Source organism: Corythoichthys intestinalis, chromosome 14 (assembly GCF_030265065.1).
Source record: "Corythoichthys intestinalis isolate RoL2023-P3 chromosome 14, ASM3026506v1, whole genome shotgun sequence".
NCBI lineage: Eukaryota > Metazoa > Chordata > Actinopteri > Syngnathiformes > Syngnathidae > Corythoichthys > Corythoichthys intestinalis.
Window position 1 is genome coordinate 35,974,260 of NC_080408.1, and position 13,431 is coordinate 35,987,690.

General features: G+C 43.0%; 1 long non-coding RNA gene across 1 annotated transcript; it reads right to left on the reverse strand.

Moving 5' to 3' along the window:
- Positions 1-1,951: 1,951 nt before the first annotated feature.
- Positions 1,952-2,769, reverse strand: LOC130929491 (uncharacterized). The gene is made up of 3 exons (XR_009066905.1): positions 2,615-2,769; positions 2,459-2,531; positions 1,952-2,287 (listed from the first exon to the last, which is right to left on the reverse strand). It is a non-coding gene; the product is annotated as an uncharacterized LOC130929491 (long non-coding RNA).
- Between the last annotated feature and the right edge of the window lie 10,662 nt (positions 2,770-13,431).

The following is a 13,431-nucleotide window of genomic DNA, read 5'->3' on the forward strand; positions in this document are numbered from 1 at the left end:
TGCATTGTAGCCATATTATTGTTTGTTGTTGCTGTTGAGCTGCCGCAGTGCAAAGCGCTGTTGGATATTCGTGTGCAATTTATTTTGAGTGTTGTGAAGAGTGGGTAAACCGAGGCTCATTGGACCTTTTCATTTTCAAATGTGTGTGTGTCATTGCGCCGTCTAGCTGCGGGGATTTGTATTATAATACACGGGCGCTTGTATTTCCAATACAAAAACTCCAACACATAATGTCAGTGAAATAGAATGCTGTCTTTGTAGTAGCTTGGTAGTAGTACGTCAACTATCCAGCATGTGTGTGTACTGCCATTGTGCATGCCTTGTATGGAGAATAAGCGCGAGCATGACAAATTTTGACCGAAACGGCTGTTTTGGGATGGAAAAAACAAAGTAAGATCCTCAGCACCCCATGCCGTGTGTGACTACCAGCACCCCTGTTATTTAGTGTCTTTGTGCAGCGTCTTCATTGTGTTATGAAACAGCGAGCTGTTAAATATGGATCCAGACAGAGAGGTGGAAGTTTGTTGTATTTTTTACAAAACGAGAACTAAGGGAGCATGCCAGAACACGCGAGACAAAAAATACAAAACAAAAATGGCACGAACTTAGTCGGCGAGAAAACTAAGGCGAAGGCACAAAGGCCGGAAAAAGGCAAAAACAAGTGATGGCAAAGTCCAACAAAAATACAAGCACAACAAGGTGATAACAAAGAATATAACGGTAAAAACGGAAAGTATAACTTGAGATGACGCACACAGCGGTAAGCAAGCAGTGGCCTACACTACGAACTGAGTTCAACCTCCCCAGAAGTAATCCAGTTTACCAGCGGGTAACCAGAGTTGACAAAACCTGGTTGTCTAGTTTGTGGTCAGTCGGTGCTACGACGCTGATTATGAGGTTGATTAGTCGAACCTGTGTCAATCCAGTCAGAGTTACTGCGCGTTCACATAATAGGGGGCGGAGACCAGAGTCAAACACTACTTGTGACGATGACACGGGCACCTTACTTCACGGAGGAGGAATGCACGATGATCATGCGGAGTTATGAGTAATTAAAATCCACCCTCACCGTGAAATCGAACACCGTTTCATCGAGTAGAGCGCGACGGGTCTGTTGACAGCGAATTTACAGATCGTGTGATTTGTGAATGCGTCAATATGCCAGTTTACTTATGTCCATGCAAAGAAAAAGCCTGCTGTCAGGACAATAAAATAAGATTTGGTACGTTAACAGTAAGAAATTTATCGCGCATCACCACATGAAGCAGGATAATTGTATGTTTAATCCCATTGACTGAATACGTATGTCCTTTTTTTTTTTTTCCCCCCTTAGTTTGGGCCTAAAAACTCAAGCCCGACCCGACCCGAGCCCGATCAATTAACTTGATTTGCAGGCCCGAGCCCGACCCAACCCCCCACCTCCAAAATTTTATGTTATCTTTGTGAGGACTCAGGAGAAGAAGGAAATGCGGGGATGCCATGTGTTGTTGCATGAATTAAAGCCCGTCTTTTGTAACGAATTTTCACAGTTAAACAAGACTGTAAGATGAGTATTCAATAAACATTTATATCTTTTATATTTGTGCGTCTGTCCTATCAGTGGATTTGACATTTAATTTAATCTCTTCGAGTTGGCAGAAAAAAACGCAAGTTTTCTCAATGTTTAAATAGTCTACATATTTCTATGATTATTATTAACTCATTTACACAACGAAATAACGCTGGAAAAGTCCGTTAAATATATTTCTTGTATATGTAATATGGTGAGGGTGTAGCTCTGAATTCGCCCCCACAATGGTTCACAAAATTCACAAGAAAGGACTGGTGTAGTAGAAATAACAGTTTATTTAACAAAAATGAAATCAAACAAGCGGCATTAAAGTAATGGCTTCCCCAAAAGTCGTCCTGGACCCCCAATAATAGCCCATTCTAGGGTTCAACTTGCCTTTAACAATGTGGGCAAAGATCACTTTACATCAATTAAAACACCTCACTTCAATAAAGTAATTCACTGCACTCCAATAAACGATTCACTGCACAGCAAACTCAAAACAATGATGTGAAAGAAATGATCTGCCACGGAACCCCCCCCCTTTTTTTGTAGGCTCTATTGGACACGGACGGTAGGGGCGACTATTGTTTTACCAATACCGTAATTCCCGCTGTCGTACCCATTATAAAAAAAAAATATAAAACCCACAAACGACTTTATAAACTGCTGATCTGGCTTGGAGGTGTGTAATGGAGAAGCAGGAGGAAAAAGCAGCACATACACTCGAGAAAACAGCTGAAATACAACATACAAAATAAACATTACAACATAAAACATTATTTTACAAACTTCCTCCAAATTATGGGTTGTTCATCATATGGTTTAGCTCAGACGCTATGTAGCATTTCTGGATGTCAATCATTAAGTATCAGGTGTATCTAATTGTGATGAGTGAGTAGCTAATACCTTGAGCAGAATATTCCTGTTCGTCGTGCTTTGTGATAGTTTGACAACGGACTGCCGTTGCGGACACGGAGATCTGTTTCATAAAAAGTAGTGCAACATGGATCACATACAACTGTTAATTTGTCACACCTGCCACCCGTTTAAATATGTGCTTACCATTGGTTAAACTTGTAATCACACACACGATGAGTCCTCTGCATCCGCAGCTCTCACTTAAAATTTACGCGACCGGCGTTGCTGCCGAGATCGCCGTCTTTAATGACTCTGCACTGCCGTGCAGGCAACTTTTCCGAAGCACGCGTCCATTTAAACTCGTGGCATGCTCTTTTATACACTTCCCTTTCTCACCACTCCCACACGCTTCCACGGGGGTAATAAATTCAGTCTAAATGGGCTTCTAGCTCCTCCTGTTGGCAGGAGTCGACACTACGCCCCATCACATGTATGAGAGCAAAGCTTCGCATTCGTTTACATTCAGCAATTTCAACGATCAATTTGAAGCGTTTCTATACCCCACTTCGAATCGCACGGCATACAGTGTTCTTACGCAGATATTCAGCATCACCATTGGAATGCATATATTGTCCCTGGCGAAAGAGCGCACGGAGAGGCACACAATCTGCCCGTTTGTGAGGGCCTGACTTCGGCGGGTCAGTGGCGCCTGCAGAAATCTTTCATAGGGGTGGCCAGATGGGGCCACTTAAAATCTTGGGGTGGCTAAGACTAAAAGCCATAATTTCAGGTTTTCATTATATTATTGCAGTAAAAAGGTCAGGGGAGAACTATCAGAAAGACATTAGGACACGACTACTGATATTCTTTGGTGTATTGTGTAATATTTGATGTTACTAATGATTTGATGTGCATAATCCGTAACTCTCCAGTCAACATTTTGAGTTCCAATTCTGTTTTAATTGTGTTATGTATATATTAGGCATAAGGTGTACATTTAACTAGGGCTGTCAAACGATTAAAAATTTTAATCGAGTTAATCACGGCTTAAAAATGAATTAATTGTAATTAATTGCAATTCATACCATCTCTAAAATATGCCATATTTTTCTGTAAATTATTGTTGGAATGGAAAGATAAGACAAGACGGATATATACATTCAACATATTGTACATAAGTACTGTATTTGTTTATTATAACAATAAATCGACAAGATGGCATTAACATTATTAACATTCTTTCTGTGAAAGGGATCCACGGATAGAAAGACTTGTAATTCTTAAAGGAAAAATGTGAGTTTGTATATTGTGACTAAATATTGCCATCTAGTGTATTTGTTGTGCTTTCAGTAAATGATACTGTAGCGACTTAACTGTTCTGCCCAAATGCATGACGGGAAGTGGTGCAACCATGACTGTGTGTGGTGGCTGCAAATGCTATATTTTCTCTGCATTGGGTACACTACAGGGTGTTAAGAAAAAGATCAACTCCTGTCATTCTTCCCCACATCACTTCCCACAATATTTATAGTTGCTGTGGGAGAGATGACAAAGCTTTTGCCAATTAAAAGCACAGCCCCAATGAATGCATTTATCTACTCCACTCACTTGACACTGCCTCTTATCTCTGTATAGAAGTAAAATGACGCCATTGTAGGCTGTTTGCGGCAATGCGTGAATGAGTCGTACTGCGAATGCGTTAATTGCGATAAATATTTTCACGTTATTAATTTAAAAAAAAATAATATCGCCCGTTAACGCAATAAATTTCACAGCCCTACATTTAACAAAACAAAATGAATGCATTCATTTGGGATGAAATGCATAACTGATGCTTCAACAATCTAACGATATACTGGCAAGCGGGGTGGCCAGTGGGGTGGCCAACCAATTTATAGGGGTGGCCGTGGCCACCCCTGGCCACCCCTGGCCACCCCCTGGCGGCGCCATTGCGGCGGGTTACATTATAGTGACGTCCGCCTCGATCAGTTGGCACAGGTAAAGAATTCCCTCAGCTGAAAATCTACATCTTTCATGGAGAACATCTTCCGGGTACGCCAGCGGATTCTGGCGGTCTCCAAAAACCCGTGCACTCCGAAGAGAGCCCCTCACAATCCGCGCGCCAATGTCGTATGGGTCGTCCAGGTACGCTGTCATTGTCAGGAGGACACGTCCGCGGAGGAGTGCTGTTTAATTATAGCGTGGTTAATTAGAATTCTGGGGTTAAGCAAGATCTAACTCTGAGACGACCAGGTTTGGCGTGTGGCGTGTGTTGCCATGGCAACACTTCTCGGTTCCAACATATCCACCTTTCGTAGTCTCGTTTAGCTGCGAACTTAGGTCGCACGTGATGAAGTTACTCTCGAAATTACCCTGCTAAGCCAGAAAACTGGCTTCGTAGTATAGGCCACAGGTTGTCAAGTAATAGTCCGACACTTGCAGATGGTGACAGGCTTCCTGAAATATCGAGCTTTCCTAATGCAGCACAGGTGTGTCGCATTAGCCCACCCATCTGGCTAAATCAGGTGCTGAATACAGGAAAAAGAACCGAGAACGCAAACAAACGTGACACCATGATGGACTGTGACATAGCGTATTACATTGGTTTGATCCGTTGTATAGTTGGTATCCATCATGCCCTGGTCAATCCTGGAAGGTGGATTCCCTCTCAAGTTTTTTCTTTTTTTTCCCAATTGGTTTTGTTAAGAAGTATTTCCTTGCATGTTGCATGAATATATTTTTATTGTACATGTTGATCTAGTTATATGATCTACTGTTTATTATTTCCTTAATATTTTAAGGTTTCCTGTTTCCTAAAAGATTCGCTGATGGTATAGTGGTGCAGGCCAATGTTTTTTGGCAGCCCTTTTAATTTTTGTTTTAGTCTTAGTCTTTTGGATGAAAATACTTATTGGTCTTAGTCATATTTTAGTCATTTCAAAATGTGTTCTCTTCGTCTAGTTTTAGTCAATGAAATCTCAAATTTTGTCTAATTTTAGTTGACAGTTATTTAAAATGTTTTCATATGAAAAATTCAAATGTTTTAGTTAAAAAATAGATAACGCTTTCCAACAATTTCGAATGAACATACACAGACGAGCACATTATGTAGTGTCTACAAGGGCAACGCCAACTTTATGATTATAACACACACTCAGCAGGAAAAGCAGTTCATCATTTTTAATGAAACTCACCTTGAAGCTACGAATTGTATGTAAAAATAAATGTTGTTTAAGCTTTTAACACTGGAAAGTGTGGGATTTTTTGTTGTTGTTACTATTCTTAGAGTCTGGCCAGAAGTTGCAAACAATTTGTATTTCCCAGTAATTGTTCATTTACCAGACAAAATAGCTGAAGTGGGCGATTAGCTAAATGCCATTTCGCTGATTTATTATTATTATTATTTATTATTTATTTTAGATTTACTGACCAGAAAAGCCAAGTGGCTCTGATTTAGACTGGTTTTAAGAGGAGAGGATGCTCTGAAGCTAATGCTAACGCGAATGCTTCGCTAACACGACGAGTGATATTTAACGTCTAATGATCACTCAGCACAGACCTTTAAAGTGCCTGTGACACAAAAAAGCATGTTTATTTCATAATACACGCGGTATTTTATGCTCCTAAATGATATGGACCACTTGGATGTGTGTGGAAGCGATCGCTATATTTTAATTTGCTTTTTGAATCCGGTGCCATGAAAATGACTTCCGGCAACAGTCTCGAGTTGAGAAAGAGGGCGCTGTGACGTGTACGGAGGAAGGAGTACTCTTCACTATACAGCTGTACTGTTGTATGAGAAGAACTAAGGATTCAGCTGATTTTGCGGATTAATACGTTTATTTTTCGCATCACGCCAGCCAAACGGCTGCAGAAAAATCTTGCTGTATGAGGGAGAGGCGTGTGCGCCTTTTTGGAGTTTCAAAAGGTTCCCATTCACCGGTGGATATCGCCCAAAACAAGCCCTACTACTGTGGGACCATGGGACTTACGAGGAAGAGAGTAAACATCTTGTTTTGTATTATGTCAAATACTGGCGAATACAGCAATTACAAAGTAAACACGACAAACTTTTAAATAAAGGACTACTTACGTTTGATCACTGATAGGCATGTAAAAAGCTCTCCTCATGCACATTAGCTGCACGTTAGCTGCACAACTGCAGCCGCCCTTAGGCTTGCCACCCGTCCCTTGAAATACGGAATCATTCCATAATTGGGAATTAAAAGTTGCGTTCCTTATTGAACAATACGTAACGCAGTTTATTCCGTATTTCACCATTATCCCATGGGGCAACCCCGTGCGACCCACGGCTCCGGCGGCGAGGAGGAGCGGGTGGCGGTGCGCCCAACCTATGCACGTCTGTCACACACAAACACACACCAGCGCTCATAAGTGAACACTGAGCCAACAATAATGAACAAAACAATAAAGGAAAGGAAAGACAACAAAATAGTTATCTCCCTGCCTGCCTGCTGTCTGCTCTGCGCTCCACTTCCGGGTTCGTTGCCTAGCTACCTCGCTCGATCTGCTCAGTGCACCGCCCCGCACGTTTTCAAAACAAAACTGTCTTCGGCAGCAGACTGTCAGGACACCCCACCTCGTCCTCAAAGAGGAAACGTCTCTCCCAAATAATAGACTGGAGTGGGAAGAGGGTATGATGATTATAAAGCGAACTGCAAGTATGCACGAAAGGTTTTTCAATGTCCCATGGAGGTGTGACAGATCCAGATGTGAAACAGCATGCTGCAGGTGACCTCCACAAATGGAATATAAGATCCCAGAGGAGCCAGGCACCTTTGTAACAATTCTTTGTACCTGAAACATCCCCAGCTTTATTTGGTATGTTATTATGCTCTTGTATATGGATGACGTATAGGCTATACAGTATTTATATTTACATTCATACATCTTGCATAGATAGGAGCATAGGTAGGCTATTTCAGTTGCTACTATGGTTTAATATTTTCAGGAATGTTGATTTTTTTTTAAACATGCATTTATTATCAATCGATATGGAATGAATTTATGTACCCATAAATAATAAAATAATAACATAATATTACCTTTTATTTATAGAGCGCTTTTACCGATGCTCAAAGATGCTTTCCAGTTGAAACAAAGAAAAGGCTCACACAACGTGCACAGTACAAAGCAATTTAGAAAAGAATTTTAGATTAAAAGCCAGTTTATAAAGGTGAGTTTCTAACAATCTTTTGAATGTAGGAAGATCAGAACAGGTGCAGATGGGTTTAAGGAGTTCGTTCAAAAATGAAGGGGCAGCAATGGAGAAGGCTCTGTCTGATGTAAAGAACATCTGATTTTGTTATGCTAACTCAGTACTTCTCAAATAGTAGGGCGCGCCCCCCTGGGGGGGCGCAGAGCGATGCCAGGGGGGGCGCATGTGACCTCGGGGAACATGCTTTTTTTTTTTTTTTCTGCCGTACTGGAATAAAGTGTACTTGCGCATCCACTCAGTGGGTGGCAGTGGCGCTCTCATTTTCAGAGTGCGTGCAGTATTTTTGAACTAAGGAAGAGCACTCATTACACAGAAAACAAATATGAAGAGCAGTGCGCCGCCGCCGTTTTCGAAAGCCGTTTTCCGACCCGACTCACTCACGCAGCGACCCACTGTCTTGTCCGGTTCTCACGCCGCCGCCCGATAAGTGCCATTTTCGGCTTGGGATCGTCACGACGACCGCCCTCACCTACGGTTCTACCTCGGCCGCCGAGAATGCGCTTTGTTCGTGCCGTTTGCCTTTTAGCTTTGACTTTTAATACTGTGTGATGAGGAAAGACTGTTTACTGTGTCTAAAAATAATTATAGCGGACCGCCAGAAGCCAAATCAATTAAGATGCCACTTAAAGACATTCGACCCCAATCTCATTGATAAGCCGCTTGATTGTTTTTCAGCGAAAACGTGCCGAATATTGCCAACAATCGTCCTACTTTGTCAGTGTTATATCAGTAAACCAGTGAGCATTGTTAGCATGCTCATTGCAAAATGACTCCACACCATTGCAAAGGAGGTAATACTGAGTGTGAGCAGCAAAAATAAAAACTGTCCTTCTGTCCAAGGACACTCTTTTTTTCCTTTATTCATTTTTGTTTTTTCGGTCAAATTTTTTGGCATATTGTCCTCATGAGTGAATGTTTCTAATCCATTTGAATTTGTTATTATTTCCTGATTTTATTACATTTTATTTTTCTGTATCAAATGGTCAAAAATGTACCTTGACTGTATTTTTACAGTTTGAATGTGACTTTTTTTTTTTTTAAATTCAGGCAAATTGATGCACGTCAAGTCTTCTCTGTTACAAACAAAACAATGTTAATAAAGTTATACTTTATTATAAGTTGATCTACGTTACTTTTTTTCTTTTTTAGAAAAAAAGGACAATATTAGGCAGATGCGTATTTATAACAGTAATAATACAATACTACAGTAATAGACAATACTATTTACAGTGGCGGCAGAGAGTTTGGGGGGGCGCGAAACATTTACGTCTTGCTTGGGGGGGCGTAGCAGAAAATAATTGAGAAGCACTGTGCTAACTAATGCTCCTAATTTGGAATTATTCCTAATAGACTAACAGCAAATAAACACTGTGAATATATGTGATTATCTATTGATTGATTAATAGTGACACCAAAATTAAAGCAATAATTTGACATCATTGCACTCCTACCCTCTAAATTACTGCAGCTGAGGTGACATAGGTATACCACACAGTAAAACATGGCCAGAGCTACAACAGTGCTCACTGTGGATACTAGCTCAATTAGAAGATTCTATGTGATTCCAAAATGTTGAAGAAAATAACTTTGGAGAGAAGGCACTGTTGAAACAATTCCTGGGTCCAAAGGCAGGGGGTGATGTGCTCAAGATCTAAACGTCACCCATCCCATTCTCCATACAGACCGATGCCTCGAATAAATTGAGCAGAAAGGTGTCCCCTTGCTGTCCACTCAAGAGTCTGCGGTCATCAACAAAATGCTGGACTTCATAGAAACAAGTCAGTTGATGGAATTGTAATTCTCCTGGAACATTCCCTTGAGAAATTAGGCTTTTCAGTGGATCACGTGACCGCATTAAGTGCTGATAACACAAATGTTAATTATGGTATTCAGAACTTCTTTTTCACTAATCTGCAGAATAAAAAACAAAACAGTCTGCCGCAAGGAAGCTGCCATTTGGGGATGCCCCTATTTTTTGGCCTGTAAGGCTTTGGGCGCGGTGGGGGGGGTTCCTTTATTTCTATTTCTGAAAGGTGGCAACCCTAGCCGCCCTGCTCCAGCGAACAAGCTGTAAATTGCTCTCTGCCAGGCGGTTTGCCGATCGGCGAAGATAATCGACAACCCAGTCGTCATGTCAAATAATCCGGGCTAGTTATGTGTGATTTTCCGCTTCGAAGACTTTGAAACATCATTCGGTTCGGGTTAGCATGTCGGCTAGCTGTCACGGCTCTTGGTTTGTTTACATTCTCCGAAGCCGGGGAAGGGAAATGACATAAGCCCGATTTAGGTGTCATAAAATATCGTTCGGGAGGTGGGACAGCAAAGGTGAAGTCGACAGTTTTGACCATTATGGAGTAATTTTGCCATGTCGTCCTGAATAAGTGCATTTTTTAAATTTCATATTCCATTTAGCACAAGACTTATTTGTCATGACCATGCCATTTATTTAGCAATTGGGAAAAATACTTGGATAAAAAGAATATCCTGTAAAAATATTGAAGTAGAGAGACAGAAACAGTGATTTTGCAGCTCTCTTCGTCGCTTTTTCCTCGTTCTGAATAATTCCCCCTCAATGGCTGACTGGTCTTTCTCAAGCCATTTATTTAGCTATTGGGGAAAAATACTTGGATAAAAAGAATATCCTGTAAAAATATTGGAGTAGAGAGACTGAAACAATGACATTTTGCGGCTCTCTGTCGCGTTTTCCTCGTTCTGAATAATTCCCCCTCAATTGGCTGAATAGTAAAACTGATGAGCCCATTCTCCCGCTGACGTCATCCACCTGTTGGGGACGCTAGAGCCCTATAATAGGGCTAAGCAGGCGTAAGTAGGCGTGGCTAAGCGGTAGATTAAAAGAATAATTTCTCTTCATCTGCGCTTTGCTAAATTGTTGTACAGTATTGTCATATTTGTGTGTGTTCTCAGCTCTTTTTTCTTTATGCAGCACCTGATCGAGCCAGATTGGCGGGGTAATGCGACACACCTGTGCTTGATTAGGAAAGCTCAGTATTTAAGGAAACCTGTCACCATCTGCAAGTGTCGGACTATTGCTTGCTACTTGCCTTGCTTACCGCCTGTGTGTTCATCGTCAGCCTTCGAGTTTCCCGACGTTCTACGGTCGTATTTTGGTTTGGTCATCTTTACTTTAGTGCTCTTTTGGGCTTTGTAGTTTGATTCTTGTACTCTGTTATATTCATGCATATTTCGCATGCTCCCTTTGTTGTACTTTATTATTATACTCGCGTTTATTTGCGTGCTCTCTCAGTTTGTTATATCCGCATTTTTCGCGTGCTCCCTTTGTTGTAATTTATTATTATACTCGCGTTTATTTGCGTGCTCTCTCAGTTTGTTATATCCGCATTTTTCGCGTGCTCCCTTTGCTGTAATTTATTATTACACTCGCGTTTATTGGCGTGCTCTCTCAGTTTGTTAAACCCGCATTTTTGGCGTGCTCCCTTTGTTGTACTTATTAAACACAAACTTTAGCTTTACCTGATCTCTTGGTCTGTTTTTGGGATTCACATCAACGGCTTGCCGTTCATGACAGAATAGTCCGACCACATGGATCCCACGGACTCGGAGGATCTTTTCCGTGCTCTCGCTGGTCACGACCAAATGATCAGTCAACACGAGCAATCGATATGCAAATTAGTGGATGTGATCAGCTCGCTCACCACAAGAGTTGCGAATATGGCTCCGCCTGTAAAACCCGGAGGTATAATTGACGCTACCGCGGCGCCCGACCTGCCCGCCCCTCCTCCGATGAGCCCGCCGGCGTCTTTTCGGGAGCCTATGTTGCCACACCCTCATCGTTATGAGGGAGAGCCAGGTGCTTGCCGACAGTTTTTGCATCAGTGCTCCCTTATTTTTGACCAGCAGCCTTTTACGTTTGCTAGTGATAGATCCCGTGTAGCTTATGTAATGAGTCTCCTCACCGGTAAAGCGGCTACATGGGCCATGGCGGTAAGCAACACAAGGCCCGTGGTCCGTAATTGTTTTGAAACTTTCGAGACTGAGTTCGTGAGAGTTTTTGATCATCCGGTTAGGGGCAAGGAGGCAGCCAGCCGCCTGTTGGATTTTTTTCAGGGCGATCTGACGGTAGCAGACTACTCTATTCAGTTTCGCATTTTGGCCGCGGAGAGCGGTTTTGGAGAAGCGGCGCTGTGTGGGATTTTTCGGCGTGGGCTGTCTTCTGCAGTGAAGGACGAGTTAGCGGCCCGGGACGATTCGTCGAATCTGGAGGACCTGATTTCCTTGTCCGTGCTTTTGGACAATCGTCTGAAGGAACGGGAGAGGGAACGTGCCATGGAGCCTCGGGGACGTCGTTGGTCGTCGTCGCAGAGCAGCCCGACTGCGGTCCATAAAGACGGCTTCGTCGAGCCGCCGTCCGTCTCTACGCCGACGCAGAGTCCAGTCCCGACGGGAGGGGAGCCTACACAATTCGGTGGCGGCCGCCTTTCTGCTGCGGAGCGACGGAGGCGGTTGGAGGCAGGCTTGTGTCTCTATTGTGGCTCGCTGGGACACCCTATCGCCGCCTGTGACGCTGTTCCTTCGCGTCGACCTGGATCTTCGGTTCCTGGGGTTCCCCTCGCCCGAGGGGGGCCGAGGTTCGTACATGACAGCAATCCGTCAAGTGAGTTGCCCCACGACGACATAAAGGAACCCAGACACCCCCAAGGCGTTATGAGACTGCAACTGCCGTGTGAATTGTCACATGGTGGGGTTAATTTTAAGTTTACTGCTCTGATCGATTCGGGGGCAGATGATTGTTTTGTAGACCAGAGTGTTGTGGACGCTCTTGGCTGTACATTAATAAGACTTGCTAGGCCAAAACGGGTTTTAGATCTCGATGGGCGACCCCTGGCGGATATTAGGTTTATTACGCCTCCACTCAAAACAAAACTGTCGGGCAATCATTTTGAGGTCCGAAGCTTTTTGGTTATGCCGTGTAAATCTGCTCCAGTAGTACTGGGGCTCCCCTGGTTGAAAGTACATAACCCCAATATTGACTGGGCTAAAACGCAAATAGTAACTTGGAGTACTTTCTGTTATGCACACTGTTTACGGTCGGCGTGTCTACTTCCCGCTCAAGCACACGTGACGACCGAGCCAGTTAATTTGGTCAATGTTCCTACTGATTATCACGATCTCAAATACGTTTTTAGTAAAGAGCATGCTATGACCCTACCGCCGCACCGTCCCTACGATTGTGCCATTAACTTGCTGCCCAATGCCCCACTGCCCAATTCAAGGTTATATCAGGTCTCTAAACCGGAGCAGGAGGCAATGAGGGAATACATCTCCTCTTCCTTAGCTGCTGGCCTTATTCGCCCTTCGTCTTCTCCTTTGGGGGCAGGGTTTTTCTTTGTCGGCAAAAAAGATGGGGGTCTTAGGCCGTGCGTTGACTACCGGGGTCTCAATGAGATTACTATAAAGAACAAATACCCCTTACCATTGTTGGATTCGGCTTTCGCCCCATTAAAATCAGCCAAAATTTTCACGAAATTAGATTTGCGCAGTGCTTACCACCTGGTCAGGATTCGTGAAGGGGATGAGTGGAAAACCGCTTTCAAAACACCGCTCGGGCATTTTGAATACCTGGTCATGCCTTTCGGTCTGACTAACGCGCCTGCGGTATTCCAGAGCCTCATAAACGATGTGTTACGCGACATGTTGAATGTATTCTGTTTTGTATATCTGGACGATATTTTAATCTTCTCAAGAAGCCTGCAGGAACATCAGCAACATGTCCGCCTGGTTCTGCAAAGACTTCTGGAAAACA